Source organism: Schistocerca cancellata, chromosome 1, assembly GCF_023864275.1.
Source record: "Schistocerca cancellata isolate TAMUIC-IGC-003103 chromosome 1, iqSchCanc2.1, whole genome shotgun sequence".
NCBI classification, from domain to species: domain Eukaryota; kingdom Metazoa; phylum Arthropoda; class Insecta; order Orthoptera; family Acrididae; genus Schistocerca; species Schistocerca cancellata.
Window position 1 is genome coordinate 389,854,496 of NC_064626.1, and position 17,525 is coordinate 389,872,020.

At 41.0% G+C, this 17,525-nt stretch overlaps 1 protein-coding gene across 3 annotated transcripts in view; it reads right to left on the minus strand.

Annotated features, from left to right (window-relative positions):
* LOC126175493 (ribosomal RNA processing protein 36 homolog) overlaps nucleotides 1-17,525 on the minus strand; it is an 86,658-nt gene that overhangs the window by 31,264 nt on the left and 37,869 nt on the right. The window lies entirely within an intron of this gene.

Below are 17,525 nucleotides of genomic sequence, written 5' to 3' on the forward strand. Positions count from 1 at the left end.
TCACTAGACCATCAGATTTTTGTTTATGGTGTTGGATGAAATCTGAGGTGTACAAATGAAAGGTGAATACGTGAGATGAACTGCTTGGTTGCATCATGGTTGCTGTTGACCTCATTAGGGAATGTGCAGAGGCACTGAGACAAGCAACACAAAACATTCTCCCACAAGTCCAGAAACACACTAAAGTTGATAGTGGGATACTTGAACACTTACTGTGAACTGTACAACTACTGTAACATAACATGTAGGAGATGCTTAGAGATGAATGTGTTAAATATACAGATTTTTTAATTGATACTTTGTGAAATGATCACTAATTGTTTTACAAGTGTACATCTGTAAACCTGACACTATATTGAATAATACAGAAAATAAATAGCATTGTGCATTAAATGCATTCTATCTCAGAAACCCTTCCCCATGAACCATGGACCTTGCCGTTGGTGGGGAGGCTTGTGTGCCTCAGCGATACAGATGGCCGTACAGTAGGTGCAACCACAACGGAGGGGTATCTGTTGAGAGGCCAGGCAAACGTGTGGTTCCTGAAGAGGGGCAGCAGCCTTTTCAGTAGTTGCAGGGGCAACAGTCTGGATGATGGACTGACCTGTCCTTGCAACATTAACAAAAACGGCCTTGCTGTGCTGGTACTGCGAAGGGCTGAAAGCAAGGGGAAACTACGGCCATAATTTTTCCCGAGGGCATGCAACTTTACTGTATGGATAAAAGATGATGGCGTCCTCTTGGGTAAAATATTCCGGAGGTAAAATAGTCCCCCATTCGCATCTCCGGGTGGGGACTACTCAAGAGGACGTCGTTATCAGGAAAAAGAAAACTGGCGATCTACGGATCGGAGCACGGAATGTCAGATCCCTTAACCAGGCAGGTAGATTAGAAAATTTAAAAAGGGAAATGGATAGGTTAAAGTTAGATATAGTGGGAATTAGTGAAGTTTGGTGGCAGGAGGAACAAAACTTTTGGTCAGGTGAGTACAGGGTTATAAACACAAAATCAAATAGGGGTAATGCAGGAGTAGGTTTAATAATGAATAAAAAAATAGGAGTGCGGGTAAGCTACTACAAACAGCATAGTGAACGCATTACTGTGGACAAGATAGACATGAAGCCCACGCCTACTACAGTAGAACAAGTTTATATGCCAACTAGCTCTGCAGATGATGAAGAAATTGAAGAAATGTATGATGAGATAAAAGAAATTATTCAGGTAGTGAAGGGAGACGAAAATTTAATAGTCATGGGTGACTGGAATTCGAGAGTAGGAAAAGGGAGAGAAGGAAACATAGTAGGTGAATATGGATTGGGGCTAAGAAATGAAAGAGGAAGCCACCTGGTAGAGTTTTGCACAGGGCATAACTTAATCATAGCTAACACTTGGTTCAAGAATCATGAAAGAAGGTTGTATACATGGAAGAATCCTGGAGATACTAGAAGGTATCAGATAGATTATATAATGGTAAGACAGAGATTTAGGAACCAGGTTTTAAGTTGTAAGACATTTCCAGGGGCACATGTGGACTCTGACCACAATCTATTGGTTATGAACTGTAGATTAAAATTGAAGAAACTGCAAAAAGGTGGGAATTTATGGAGATGGGACCTGGATAAACTGACTAAACCAGAGAGGTTGTACAGAGTTTCAGGGAGAGAATAAGGTAACAACTGACAGGAATGGGAGAAAGAAGTACATTAGAAGAAGAATGGGTAGCTCTGAGGGATGAAGTAGTGAAGGCAGCAGAGGATCAAGTAGGTAAAAAGACGAGGGCTCGTAGAACTCCTTGGGTAACAGAAGAAATATTGAACTTAATTGACGAAAGGAGAAAATATAAAAATGCAGTACATGAAGCAGGCAAAAAGGAATACAGACGTCTCAAAAATGAGATCGACAGGAAGTGCAAAATGGCTAAGCAAGGATGGCTAGAGGACAAATGTAAGGATGTAGAGGCTTATCTCACTAGGGATAAGATAGATACTGCATACAGGAAAATTAAAGAGACCTTTGGAGAAAAGAGAACTACTTGTATGAATATCAAGAGCTCAGATGGAAACCCAGTTCTAAGCAAAGAAGGGAAAGCAGAAAGGTGGAAGGAGTATATAGAGGGTCTATACAAGGGCGATGCACTTGAGGACAATATTATGGAAATGGAAGAGGATGAAGATGAAGATGAAATGGGAGATACAATACTGCGTGAAGAGGTTGACAGAGCACTGAAAGATCTGAGTCGAAACAAGGCACCGGGAGTAGACAGCATTCCATTAGAACTACTGACAGCCTTGGGAGAGCCAGTCCTGACAAAACTCTACGCTCTGGTGAGCAAGATGTATGAGACAGGCGAAATACCCTCAGACTTCAAGAAGAATATAATAATTCCAATCCCAAAGAAAGCAGGTGTTGATAGATGTGAAAATTACAGAACCATCAGTTTAATAAGTCACAGCTGCAAAATATTAACTCGAATTCTTTACAGACAAATGGAAAAACTGGTAGAAGCTGACCTCGGGGAAGATCAGTTTGGATTCCGTAGAAATATTTGAACACATGAGGCAATACTGACCTTACGACTTATCTTAGAAGAAAGATTAAGGAAAGGCAAACCTACATTTCCAGCATTTGCAGACTTAGAGAAAGCTTTTGACAATGTTGACTGGAATACCCTCTTTCAAATTCTAAAGGTGGCAGGGGTAAAATACAGGGAGCAAAAGGCTATTTACAATTTGTACAGAAACCAGATGGCAGCTATAAGAGTCGAGGGGCGTGAAAGGGAAGCAGTGGTTGGGAAGGGAGTGAGACAGGGTTGTAGCCTCTCCCCGATGTTATTCAATCTGTATATTGAGCAAGCAGTAAAGGAAACAAAAGAAAAATTTGGAGTAGGTATTAAAATCCATGGAGAAGAAATAAAAATTTTGAGGTTCGCCGATGACATTGTAATTCTGTCAGAGACAGCAAAGGACTTGGAAGAGCAGTTGAACGGAATGGACAGTGTCTTGAAAGGAGGATATAAGATGAACATCAACAAAAGCAAAACGAGGATAATGGAATGTAGTCGAATGAAGTCGGGTGATGCTGATGGAATTAGATTAGGAAATGAGACACTTGAAGTAGTAAAGGAGTTTTGCTATTTGGGAAGCAAATTAACTGATGATGGTCGAAGTAGACAAGATATAAAATGTAGACTGGCAATGGCAAGGAAAGCGTTTCTGAAGAAGAGAAATTTGTTAACATTGAGTATAGATTTAAGTGTCAGGAAGTCGTTTCTGAAAGTATTTGTATGGAGTGTAGCCATGTATGGAAGTGGAACATGGACGATAACTAGTTTGGACAAGAAGAGAATAGAAGCTTTCGAAATGTGGTGCTACAGAAGAATGCTGAAGATTAGATGGGTAGATCACATAACTAATGACGAAGTACTGAATAGAATTGGGGAGAAGAGGAGTATGTGGCACAACTTGACAAAAAGAAGGGACCGGTTAGTAGGACATGTTCTGAAGCCTCAAGGGATCACAAATTTAGCATTGGAGGGCAGCGTGGAGGGTAAAAATCGTAGAGGGAGACCAAGAGATGAATACACTAAGCAGATTCAGAAGGATGTGGGTTGCAATAAGTATTGGGAGATGGAGAACGTTGCACAGGATAGGGTAGCATGGAGAGCTGAAGTCAAACCAGTCTCAGGACTGAAGACCACAACAACAACATCTCAGAAACCATTCCGTATAGGGCATATACCCACATGAAGTTTTTCATTTCAAATGATTGTTCCAATCATATCCCTGCATATTCCATTCCTCCCGGGACACCCTATAGAATAAACATAAAAAGACTAGCATCAATACCAGAAAGTAAAATATATAACAACAATGTCATCTTTATGTACATCTGTACTCCACAGAGCCACTTGAAGGTACATATTACAATGGATTCATTTTCTTTACAATCCCACTCTTCACGTATGTACGAGGAAAAACTGTTAGTACAGATGTGTGACAGCATGAATTTCTCCTTTAAGTTTACCACTGTAATTGTTAGAAAGATGTCTGTTGGTGATATTAATTATTTATTCACTTGTTTTAGAATGTGGGCTCTCAGAATTTTCTAGGTACATGTCTCTGATATCCACATGCCTGGCTTATAGTCTTTTTGAATGAAATCTGTAGAGAATTTCTGTGATACCTTAACATTGACTAAGCAAACCCCCGGTGAAGCACACAGCACTTCTTTAAATGTTCTCAATCTTCTCTGTTTATCCTACGCGATAAAGAGTCATGTCCACTTTGTTGAAAGGGGGTTTTCAAACTGACCTCCATGCTGTGCGAATTACACCACCTTATGATTTTTCCAATAAGTCATCTGGCTCCACATGTATACTTATGTGGTCATCATATCTCCAATTACTCCAGAGAGATTTTCTTGGATATCTAATTTTTGCTAGTGATCACCATCACACAGCCAAACAATATTGGGTCTTTTTGTCAATTTATGTGCAACCATTCAGGAATAAATGTGACAATGCAGCAAATCAAATAATGGACATGTTGAGTCATCAAAAGGCACATAAACAAGACTGAAAACCTGTTTGCTTCCAGGCAAATCTTTAAACAATCTACAGTGCTACTAGAGTACACACACACACACACACACACACACACACACACACACACACACACACACACACACACACAAAACTTGTAAAGTTACATTGTGCCAGCTGAATACACAATACTAGGACAGCAGTTCTGTGGGTTGCCTGGGATAAGAGGTTGTATTGGGAACAAAGGAGGCAGGGAGTGGGAGGTAGGGTTGGGGAAGGGTGGCTTGATGCCTCAGTGGGAGATAGCAGCTATACAGAATAACAATGCAAGAGGGCAGAGGCAGCAGGTGTACGGGATAGCAATATGACACAAGGGCAATGGTGAGTTCTTGCAGTGCACAATGACAAAGACTTGGGGGAGTGGATTGAGACACATGACAGAGGATTATGAGAACAAACAATGTGTTACAAGGAAAACTGCTATCCTATGTAGTTCAGACAAGCTGGTGTTGGGGAAAGGGGTGAGGATCCACAGGTTGTGAAGCAGCCATTGAATCCAGCATGTCGTGCTCAGCCAGAGTGCTCAGCTCATTCAAGTGGACAATTGGTTAGTGGTCACGCTAGCATAGAAATTGCAACAGAGCTTGTATATGACATGACTACTTTCTGATCATTTTCAATTCTCACTGCATTTCATAATAGTTTCCTACGTATTTCACCTCCCTAAACACAAATTTGTCATGTGCAACCAACCCCAGAGAGCTACGGATATTATCTGCAAGGTCATTTATATACATTAAGAACAGTAATAATCCTATCAATGTACATTGAAATACCCAAATGCCACTTTTGCTTTTTATGATGCTTTCCTATTATGAAGTACAGAGTTCTGTTTGATAGGATGTCTTCAATCGAACTGGGTATCTGTCTGAATATTCTGTATGTACATATTTTGTTTATGAGGTAACAAAGAACAATTATATTACAACATTTCTGAAAGTCAAGCAACAAAGCATGAATCTGTGTTCTGTCATCGATGACTGCCCCCTACTGCATGAACTAACAGAAAAAGTTGGATTGTACATGATTTGTGCTTCCAGAAACCATGATAACTCCCACAGAATAGTTATTCTATCATCAGAAACGTTACCACACGGAAGTGTAAAATATATTCCATAATTTTACAACATGTGACATCAGCTAGGTAGGTCTATAGTTCTGAAATCATTCTTATATCGGAATGACCTGTGCCTTTTTAGTCACAAACCATGCTTTGTTTTTTCAGACACCTACCGTAAACTGTTGTTAACACTTGCTAGACGTGGGGCTGTTTCTTCTGCTTATCAAATACGGAAACTGACAGACATACCATCTAGCATTTCCTCTATCAAACAATCTGAGTTGATTTCAGTTTAATGTTAATTTATTTCTACAGTTGTCATACTATCTTCCATTGTGCTGCCATCATGATCGACAAGCATGCAGACAGATGTTTTGTTCCATTTACTTATTTTATATTATGTAGGATCAAAACTTAGTTAAGTATTTTAAATGAATCTGCAGGTACAACTTTGTTCCATTTACTTATTTCATGTAGGACCAAAACTTGGTTGGGTATTTTAAATGACTCTGAAGGTAAAACCTTTATTTTGATTTCATTCAACATTTCTGACTTAAGTTTCCTTATTCTTCATTTAATTGGCGCTTTCCGATACATCAAATTCATGATTATACAATGATGTTCCCTGATTTCTGTAAGATAGCAAAGATTTAGTTTTATTTGTCTCTGCTGTACAACTGTCATATTTTGTAGTAACTTTCTGATACTCTTCTTGAACTACAATATGATATGTCCATCACTTACTCTCTTCAAAGGCACAAGCTCCTCTAACATATGACCTATGATATGCACTAGAGAATGTCCAGGTTCTCCTCTCCAGAGTTGAATGTTTGCTGCTTACTGCTTGGGTAGTTTCTAATGAATAGATTATTGAACTTATTTATCATTGCTCATCAATGATTGAAGATTTCTTTCTCCAGTCATGGTTGAGAACAATAGATCCAATATGGTTCCTTCACAGGTTGGTTGTCTCATCAATTGCTCAAGATAATTTTCAGGAAATACATTTAGCATGATGAAGTAGGATTCTTTGTCCCTACATTTTAATAAGCGTATGTGTCACTCGATAGCCATCTCTGCAATAGACATCTCCTATAACTAAATTACAATCAGAGAATTTATGTGACATGTTTTCCATGTTTTCTCTGAAGCATTTCACCACTTTGATATTTGTACATAATGTATCATTTCTTCCCTGGCTTCAACATAACTATTTGTGTTTATCTTTGTGCTTTTAGATGTGGTTTTCTTTGTACTTTTTTCAACTAAGTAATCATTATCGATTAGGTTTTCATTTGAGCAATTTCATCTCTGCCACTGTCTCATTTTCACTTTTCCGAAAATAAGTTAAGAAAGTCAGGCCTACTTTGTTTTCTTCTGGTAGCTGTTAAACAGAGCAGATGCAAAGAGAGGCATGCACACGTCTTTGTATCACATATGCCAGTGAAACTGGTGGTGTTACAAATCATTATTGACGATTACACCAACTCAGTGACCAATTAATGATTTTATATCAAACAATGGAAATTCCAGGTTGGAATATCAACAATATGAGGAATAGGATAGATTGCTACTCATCATAAAGATAATACTGAGTTGCAGGCAGGCACAAAGAAAACACTGTTAGACAAAAAACGAAAACACACACACACACACACACACACACACACACACACACACACACAAAGAAATCTTCTGACTGCTTTGTCTGTGTAATATTCTCTGCCTTTCATTTCCTTTATAACATATAAAATTATTACAAATATAAGTAAAATGATAGATTGCTACACTATGGAAACTCCAGGTAGCATTATCAACAACCTAGGAAAAAACAGATTGCTACTTACCATAAAGAAGACACATCAAGTTGAAAACAGGCTCAATTCAAAGACACTTGAATAAAGCTTTTGGTCACAGCCTTCAGCACTGGAAACAGACAAACACACACACACACACACACACACACACACACAAACACACACACACAAGCAAGCACACCTCATGCACACACAACCGCCAACTCCAGCATCTCCATCTGAAATGGAGTTGGCAGGTGTGTGTGTGTGTGTGTGTGTGTGTGTGTGTGTGTGTGTGTGTGTTTTCTTTTTTACTGATGAAGGCTGTGGCCGAAAGCTTTACGTCACTGTCTTTTAATTTTGCCTGTCTGCACCTTCATGTGTCTTCTTTACGGTAAGAAGCAATCTGTCTTTTCCTACATTGTTGATAACCCTACCTGGAGTTTCGTGTAGCAATGTATCATTTTACTCATATTTTTAATAATTTTATATATGTTATAAAGGAAATGAAAAGCAGAGATTATTACAAAGACAAATCACTCAGAAGATTTCTTCAGTCTCAGCAGCAGTAGCAGAAAAAGAAAGTTGACATGTGGATAATTAACAGAAACATGTTGCTTATTTTCAATGAGATTGCTTTGCTTGCCAATTCACTATTTATGGCAACAAAAATGGCTCTGCTACTGATGCCCAGTCTATTATTATAGTATATATTCCATTCAGAGTTTAATATTTCAGTGGTATTTATTTCTGGCTTCAAAAAACACTCTGTTTCCAGTGTTTGGGGAGAGTTATTACCATTAATAAATGGGAGTTATACTGGAATCTTATCACATACACTGTTATAGACAATGAATATTAGGCTTACTTTTTCTTTTTCTGACCTCATACAACCTGTATTCTCTTCCACAACAACTACAGATGACCCACTTCTGGCACCATAGTATGTTACACCTAACAGCTCAGTCAGTATACAGAGAAGCTAAGAAAAACTTCACTTCACATGCACACCACCCATTTTCTGATTTGTTGGTTGGTTGGTTACAAAGAGGGGGGAAGAGACCAAACTGCTTGGTCATCTGACCCTTGTTCTGAATAAAACAATGCCACAAGGCGGAGAATAAAACAAATGAGACGTACAACACCAAATGGAAAGAAAGGAAAAACCACAAGAATGAAGGAAAGGTAACAAACACTAAAAGGAACAAAAGAAGACAAGAAAACAACAGAGACGCAAGAAACAGTTACAAGAGAGTAAAATAAGAAATCAGATTACAGTGGCTGCCAACCACAAGAATAACAAGGAGAAGCCAGCCACTCTGCGACACATTAAAACCTCCACCCTAAAAGTGCTAGGGTGGAGGACACATAGGGACAAAAGACACGCGCTAAAACTTAGATCAAATGATAAAACCCATCCTTACGAATAAAATTTAGAACTAAAGCTGCAGTTGAGGCATTGTTGCCCAACACCGAAGGTAGGGTGCTAGGAAGGTGGGGTGGGGTGTGTGTGTGTGTGTGTGTGTGTGTGGGGGGGGGGGGGGGGGGAAGATATAATTCTCCGATGCAAAGGCTGGAGCATAGGGCTCAGCAAATTGCTCGGCAAATCGTGTTTGCATCGGTAGATAACACGCCATCGATGGTAACGCCAGGGATACCTCTTGGGGTCTGGTACCCAAAAACAAGTCTGATATTCATCCAGATGTATGGCAGTCAATGGTCGAGATATACCTCTCCCAACACTCCTGTTTCCGCCTTTTGATACAAATGCGGGCACGGAGCCATTTAAAGGCTATTAGGTGCTATAGGGAAGGGTGCTGCTTATGTCGCTGTAGAGCTTGCCAACAATCTCTAATTGCCTCAACAAGTTCCGGTGACCACCAAGGAACCGACTTTCGCCGAGAGCACCCCAAAGAATGATGGATTGCATTTTCTTCTGCAGAAATGATTGTTGTAGTTACCTGCTCAACCACAACATCGATGGCACTATGTGTGGGAAATTCAACAGTGACAGCGGAGATGAAGGTTTCCCAGTCTGCCTTGTTGAAAGCCCATCTGGGTAGGTGTCCGTGGGCATGACGCCTGGGGAGTGACAGGAAGATGGGGGGAAGCGGTCACTACCACACAGGTTGGCACATGCTCTCCAGTAGATAGATGGGGGAAGTTCTGGGCTGCAAAGTGATAAATCAATGGTCGAGTAGCTACCATGAGCCACACTGAAATGTGTGGCAGCCCCAGTAGTTAAAGAGACAGAGGTCGAACTAAGACAGTAAAGTTTCGACATCTCTGCCTCGGCCAGTAAGCACGATGCCACCCTACAAGGGGTTATAAGCGTAAAATCTCCCAAAAGTAGGTAACGTTTAGGAAGTTGAGCAATCAGTGCAGCCAATGCGTTCAGGGGTACTGCACCATGTGGAGGAAGATATAAGTTGCAGACAGTTATTTCTTGCAACGTCAGTGTCCTGACAGCCACAGCTTCAAGAGGGATTTGCAGGGGCACAGGCTCACTACATACTAAGTTCATGACATAGACCCAAACTCCACCTGACACTCTTATTATATTCGCTACGTTATTGTAATATTCCCTGTAGCAGTGAAGGGCATGGGTCTGCATTGCCAGGAACCAGGTTTCCTGGAAGCCAACACAGAAAGCAGGTATAAAGCTTAACAACTGCCGTAGCTCAGCCAGGTGGTGGAAAAAACCACCACAATTTCACTGGAGTATAATGTGATCGTGAGTCTGGGAAGGCACGGAACATTCAATGCGGCAATTTACGCCCCAGGGTCACCTGCTGCCACCATCTTATTGCCTGAGCAGTCTATATCCATTGTGTCTGAGGGTCCGGCGAGAACTATGTCCTCAGCAGACACCAGAATCTCCACCCCATCGTCAGACGCAGAGCTTGTAGGTAGCGGTAGTGTGGGTGCCACCACAATTCCCTTGGTCTTGGGGGTCTTCTTTTTGGATTTCTCTCTCTGCTCCTTGGGTTTCTCTGGATGGGAGGGCTTCACTGATTCAGAGTCAGGGACTGCGGATGATCCTGAAGTCCTATGACCAGCTGCTTTTAGGCACTTCAGCCACTGGCATGTCATCTTTCCCACTAGCAGAAACCTTCCTACTTAGAGGAGCCAAAGAAGACCTTTATGCTTCTCGGGCTCAGAAGTGTGGACCAGTGTCCCCGAGAGTTGGGAGGAGGAGGGGATTGGGGGGGGGGGGGGGGGTGCTCACGAGGTAGGTGGTGTGGGAGCAACAGGGATTGAAGTGTACCCCACCATCAAGGGTGCAGATGTAGTCTACCGGCTCTGAGAGCCAACTGGAATTTGTTGATCTGATGGGGCTACAACTGCTCTCATAGCGGAGGTGTAAGAGGTGGTCATAGCCACAGGATGGCGGCACACAAATTTCCTCTTAGCCTCAGTGTAGGTCAGTCATTCCAGGGTCTTATATTCCATCTTTCTTGCTGTAAAATCCCGCAGTCTGGCGAGCAAGGGGAATGATGCTCTCCGCAGTTGACACAGATGGGAGACGGGGCACATGAAGTATTGTGATGTGAAGGACATCCACAATCTCGACATGTGATGCTGGAAGTACAGTTGGATGACATATGGCCAAACTTCCAGCACTTAAAGCACCTCATCGGGGAAGGGATATATGATTTGACATCACACTGGTAGACCATCACCTTGGCCTTCTCGGGCGATGTGTCACCCTCGAAGGCCAAGATGAAGGCACCGTTGGCAACCTGATTATCCCTTGGACCACTATGGACACGCCGGGTGAAATGAACACTTCGGCACTAAGTTGGCCCACACCTCGTCATCAGACTGCAAAAGCAGGTCGCTGTGGAATATAATACCCTGGACCATACTTAAGCTCTTATGAAGCGTGATGGTAACGGAAACATCCCCCAGTGCATCACAAGCGAGTAATGCCTGTGACTGGGCAGAGGATGCCGTTTTTATCAAGACCGACCCCGAACACGACCCCGAACACATTTTGGACACGTCCTCCACCTCCCCAAACTTGATTATCAATGCTCTACAAAAAACAGAGGCTTCATTGAAACAATGGAGTCCCCATCAGCTTCATACATACGAGGTACCAGAGCGAATAAGGTTCACTGCCATCCTTAGCCTGGAATTCCTATCATGGAGTGGCCAGGGAGGGGAATGGTTTAGGGTTGTACTTCCTTGCATTGTACTGAGACTTGGAATGCTTAGAGACTGCAGGTGTGTTATCACCAGCAAGTGATGATGTGGTACGCTATATTGTGCTTCATCCGTCCTGATACCACCCACTCCTACCATGGGCCCTCCCCACGGGCACCACCCAGCCGCAGCAAAGGCCACCTAGCAGGATGGCCATTGCCGGCAGTCCCGATGCCCCAGGGTGACGGGCATCTACTCCTTGGCATACATGGGGAGTTAACAGCGCAGTCATCAGCAGAGCGATTCCTGGGTGGTCGGGGGGCTACAACCAACAGGGTAAATGGCGGCCCACCACAGTGGACTGGCTACTGAGCTGGATATCAGGTGCAAACAAATTAAGAAGTCCATTATCGTCAACAGTGCAGAAAGCGATACTGCACAGAGGATGGAGAATTGGCAGGACTGCAATGCGACGACGAGAAAGTGGGCTAAAGACCTCAATGCACAATGGACACAATGCACCATCTAAGGCGCCCTTCCCCAGCTGGCTCAATCTTCAAGAAAATTTTAAAAAATGGATGTCAAACCCTACAGGGGACCATCACATAAAGGCCGAAACATGTGAGACTCTTTTTTAGTCGCCTCTTACAACTGGCAGAGATACCTCGGGCCTATTCTAATCCCTGGACCCACTGGGGGACCATTTTCTGGTATACAAGCAGCTGCTTCCAGAGTAGTGCTCACATAACCTATAAAGCAGGGCCCTACAACACTACACTTGAGACAGCTGCAAAATTGAAGCTAGCTCGAAACAAGATATACACAAATCCAAAGAAATATTTTACCACTGTTTGGGTAATGTCCCTCACTACTGCCTGAAGACTTTCATTTTCACCTACACAGTTCATTACTACAATTCCTGGTAACCTTGCATTAAGCCAGGAAGCCTTTACAGTACTTTCCCTACATGCTAATATATTTATTGGACTTACATCAAGAATTCAGCAGCTACATGACATACTCTTCTATTGTTAATTTGATAACACTTCAGTTTAAAATGAGTTTTGTGAGCAATCTCCTTTGCAGTCTGATTAAATTTCCCTAGTATTCTACAAATGAACAAAAGCCTGACACCTGCTTGACCTAAAACTGAGCCTATGTTGTAATTCTTTTTATAGTCCTCCATATTGTTTTTGTTACAAACATTCATCTTTACGGGTTGACCAATTCCAGTTGTGACTCACCGATATTGTATTGTAGTCACAGGGTACTGCATTTTTTTTTTTTTTTTTTTTCCATTTTGTGAAGAGCAAAATTTTACATGTCTGAACATTTGGTGCACTTTGAAATCTTATCAAGATCAGACTAAATACATACACACCTTTTTCCACATAGAATTTCATTATAGATAATAGCATTGTCTAATAAAAGCCTGAGATTACTATAAATATTGTCTGCAAGATCATTAATATACAATATGAAAAGCAAGGGTCTCAATAGCATGGGTCTCAATACACTTCCCTGGGCCCACCTGATATTACTTCTACAATTTTTGTTGATTCTCCATTCAAGATAACCAGCTGCATCCACCATAATAAGAAAAATTGCTTAATATCCCACACAACCCTACTTTCAAAAATAAGCAGAAGTGTTGTATTGAGCCAAATGGTTTTCAGAAGTCAAGAACTATGACTGTGGTTTCACATGATCAATGTTTCCAAAATCCAAGCTGATTGTGACATACAAGATAATTCTGTTTGAGATGCCTGATTACATTTGAGCTCGGAATATGTTCTGCGATTCTATAACAAATGGATATGGAGAATAACAGATGATAGTTTTGTGTGCTCCTCTTCTTAAAGGTAGATGTGAACAGTGCTTTCTTCTAACCACTGGGCACTGTATTTTGTTCTATGAACCTAAAATATACTATGGGTAAAAGGGGCCGAAAATTCAGTATAAATTTGATACGGGGTTCCAACAGGCCCTGAAGCTTTGTTCAGTTTTATCAGTTTCAGCTATTTCTCGAGGCTACTGACACCAATATCTATTCACTCATATTTGCTGTGGTACCAGAATTAAACTGAATTTCACTTCGTAAAGCAACATTTGAAAATTGAGTTCAGCATTTCTGCTTTTGTTTAGCTATCTCCAATTTCCATGACTGTCTCCTTTATTAGTGTCTGGAGACTAAGTTGGTACCACTAATAGGCTTTACGCATAACCAAAATTTCTTCAGGTTATGTGAGGAATATTTTGGTAGTAATCACTGAAAGATGCATGCATTGTCATCCTGACAGCCTAACATATCTAATTGAGCATTTTTGTATCTACAGTCTGAAGCTTTGTTTTACACTTATTACACAGCAGTCTCCGTTTATTTAGGAGTTTATTTACAGTGCCTGTATAGACTGTATACCATGAATGGTGATTCCTGTCATGAGTTGTTCTTAACTATCCCAAATGATTGTTGAATGTTGAAGTCTCCCCTGATGATTGCAGTATAATTGGGGAAATTGCATCCTAGTGAACTAAGGTATTCTCCAAACTTTTTGGTTACATCTGGGGGTGAGTCTACCAGTTGACAGAAGAATCAAATTCTAAGATTATGGCCACCCCTGATACTGAATCTTGCCCAAATGAACTCATGCAGTTTCTGTATCTCAATGGATTTGAGTTTCCTGTCTACTAAGATAAATACAATACCTCCATTTTCCATTAACCTACCCTTTTGATTAACAATTAAATATTCCCCAAAAATTTCACAGGTTGGTTGGTTGTTTTGGGGGAAGGGACCAAACAGTGAAGTCATCGGTCCCATCAAGTTAGGGAAGGATGGAGAAGGAAGTCAGCTGTGCCCTTTCAGAGGAACCATTCCAGCATTTGCCTGAAGTGATTTAGGGAAATCATGGAAAACCTAAATCAGGATGGCTGGATGCGGGATTGAGCCAACTATATTATCAGATTGGACACAAACTTATAATTCAGCAATAATTCTGATATGAGAGAAGAGAACATATGGTTATCCTGAACGATACAGTTACTACAAAAAGCAATGTACTGCATGTGGGCAGTGTTGGGGAGAGTGCACAAAAGGCATAAAGACTACCAAGATATAGTGTTATCCAATAACAGCCAGTCTCTAAGGACATCATAAATGCTAAATGCAGGCCACAAGGAGGTTTCCTACAAAATCAAGTGTTAGGGTTCCTTTGTGCCAAGAACTGTAATTTATCACACATACTCACATATTCATTCTACGTAGACTGCTTTACTTTGTGTGTGTGTGTGTGTGTGTGTGTGTGTGTGTGTGTGTGTGTGTGTGTGTGTGTGTCTCCAGTCTTGCCGTGTCCAGTGCTGTTACTTTAAGTAAAGGGACTTGAAGCTATGTTTGGTCAATTTTCTAATTCCATAAGTCTTTATAGAATAAAACTGAGCTCTATTAGAAATTTCTTTTTACAACTGAAGATAATAATGTAACAATCATCAACATCAGAATAACCTTAAGTACACTACTGTCCTCACTGTGTAAAATTCAAATGGATACCGAAGCTCCTGAAGTTTCTGTTTGTCAAGAGAAAGTATGCGGTCTCTATTCTGGATTGGATGGTTGCTGACGCAATTGATACTTTGTCAAAGTATACCGGGCGATTATAATTAAGTTAAACTTTCAAAATGCTGTGCAAATAAAACCACTGGTCAGAATGACATCAAACTGCAACGGAACATTATCGGAGAAGAAAGAAAATGTATGGCAACAGAAAAAGAAATAGTTACAAAATGTAACAATAGATGGCACTGTAAGCATGATAATTTAATCGTAGCCGACTACAAATGACAAATGAATTACACACAACAATGCCAAATATGTATGTTAGATGTTAAACAAACTGTACTACTCAGTGTGCATGGGTGTACAGGTGTGATACTGTCCATTACATAAGCCCATCCACCATGGTAAGATCATAGATGAGAGAAATCGGTTTTTAACTGTCCTGAGGCCAAAAACTGCATAAAAAGCATCACTCACATTGGTTTTTAATTGTCCTGAGGCCAAAACTTACATAAAAATCATCAATCGGATTATTGATTTCTGTGACTGGTGCAAAACATGTTCAATATGCTGTCCACCGTTTTCTGCAACAAGTTGGAACCTAGAAACAACTGATCAGCGTGTTTCTGAGGTCATGTTCAGAATGTGTTGCACAATGCATGCCTTGAACGCAGCTAACTTTGCAATTTGAACACTGAACACAACATCTTTCAGATAGCCCCACAATCAGAAGTCACACGGATTAAGATCAGGTAATCGAGACGGCCAGGCTGTAGGGAAATGGTGGCTGATAATTCTAGCATTTCCAAAATGGGATTTCAGCAGCTGCTTAACTGGATTTGTATTGTGCAGAGGTGCGCCATCTTGCATAAAAATGATCCCATCCACACTGTTGGAGAGCTGGAATGACGCGGTTGCGCAAAAGACACTCATAGCACTTACCAATGACGGTACAGGTAACAGATCCGGAAGCACCTGCCTCTTCAAAAAAGTAAATAAATAAGTAAATAAATAAATAAATTAATTAAATAAAATGTGGCCCCATGATAAATGATGCCGTAAACCTGCACCACACAGTAAACTTCTCAGGAAAAAGAGGTACTGGTTGATTTGCGTATGGTTTTTCTATTGCCCATATTTGACAATTCTGTGTATTGACATATCCTGTCAGATGGAAGTGGGCTTCGTCTGTCCATAAAATCTCCCACAGCCAATCATTGTGCATTTCCATGCAAGCAAGAAATTCTAAAGGAAAGGTCTCTCTTGCTGGCAGGTCAACAGGAAGCAACTTGCGCACATGGGTAATTTTGAATGGATAGCAAATAAGGATGTTTTGTAGGATTTTACACACCGTGTTCACGGGTATGTCCAATATTCGGGCAATTCTTCGTGCACTACACGTTTGCACACCGCCACTTGTCTCCTCCTGCATTGCTGTGGCCAATACTTCCACTGATGTTGAATCAATTCGTTTCCTCCCTCTACCATGTGGCACACCAAAAGAACCAGTCTTTTCAAATTTCCAAATCATTTATTCCAGACCCACGGCAGTAATCGGACCAACACCTTTCTTCAAATCAGTGTCCGGAATTTCTGTCGAGTGACATGTGCACAGTCATCAGTCTTGTAATACAGCTTTACAAGCAGAGCGTGATCCTGCATTGAGACAGTCATGGTGAACGTTGTGGATGCTAAAGGAAGAAAAGCCATGTACCTGGCACGTTTATACCAACTTCAATGGGTAAAGTGCATGAAATGCATTTTCATTTACATATCCTGACACATACAGGGTCATCTATTGATCAATTTTCACACCATTTCTTTTCTTCTGCCATACATTTCCCCCCCCCCCCCCCCCCCTGCCCCCTCCCCGCTCCGATAATATTGCATTGCAATTTGACGTCATTCTGGCCAGTGGTGTTATTTCTATAGCGTTTTAGTTTAACTTTAATTATAACCACCCTGCATATTTATTAGTTTCATGTGCAATCAAACTGTGTTTTCCACAATGTCTTAACAGTCTGACTGTGTTGTAGCATTTGTAGCAATTTATAGGTTTCGGAAAACAAGAATTTATATTTAGGTAGGTAAGCCTAGCTTAGGATGGAGTATCATTTGTTAAATGTTTCCTCTGACTCACTATTTATTTCCTTTACAATATTTCTGTAGCTTCCAAAATTGTAGCCACCTATTATTGCTTTAAAAATTCTAATTGTTTCTATCATGCTCTCCACAATACCACAATACAGCATCGTCGCTGATATTCACTGTGTGTATGCATTTCAACCATACTGAGATATTCTCCACGTTTCTTGCATTTTATTAGTTTTGTGAAATTTTGTGAAGCTTTTGGTGCTATTTGGAAAG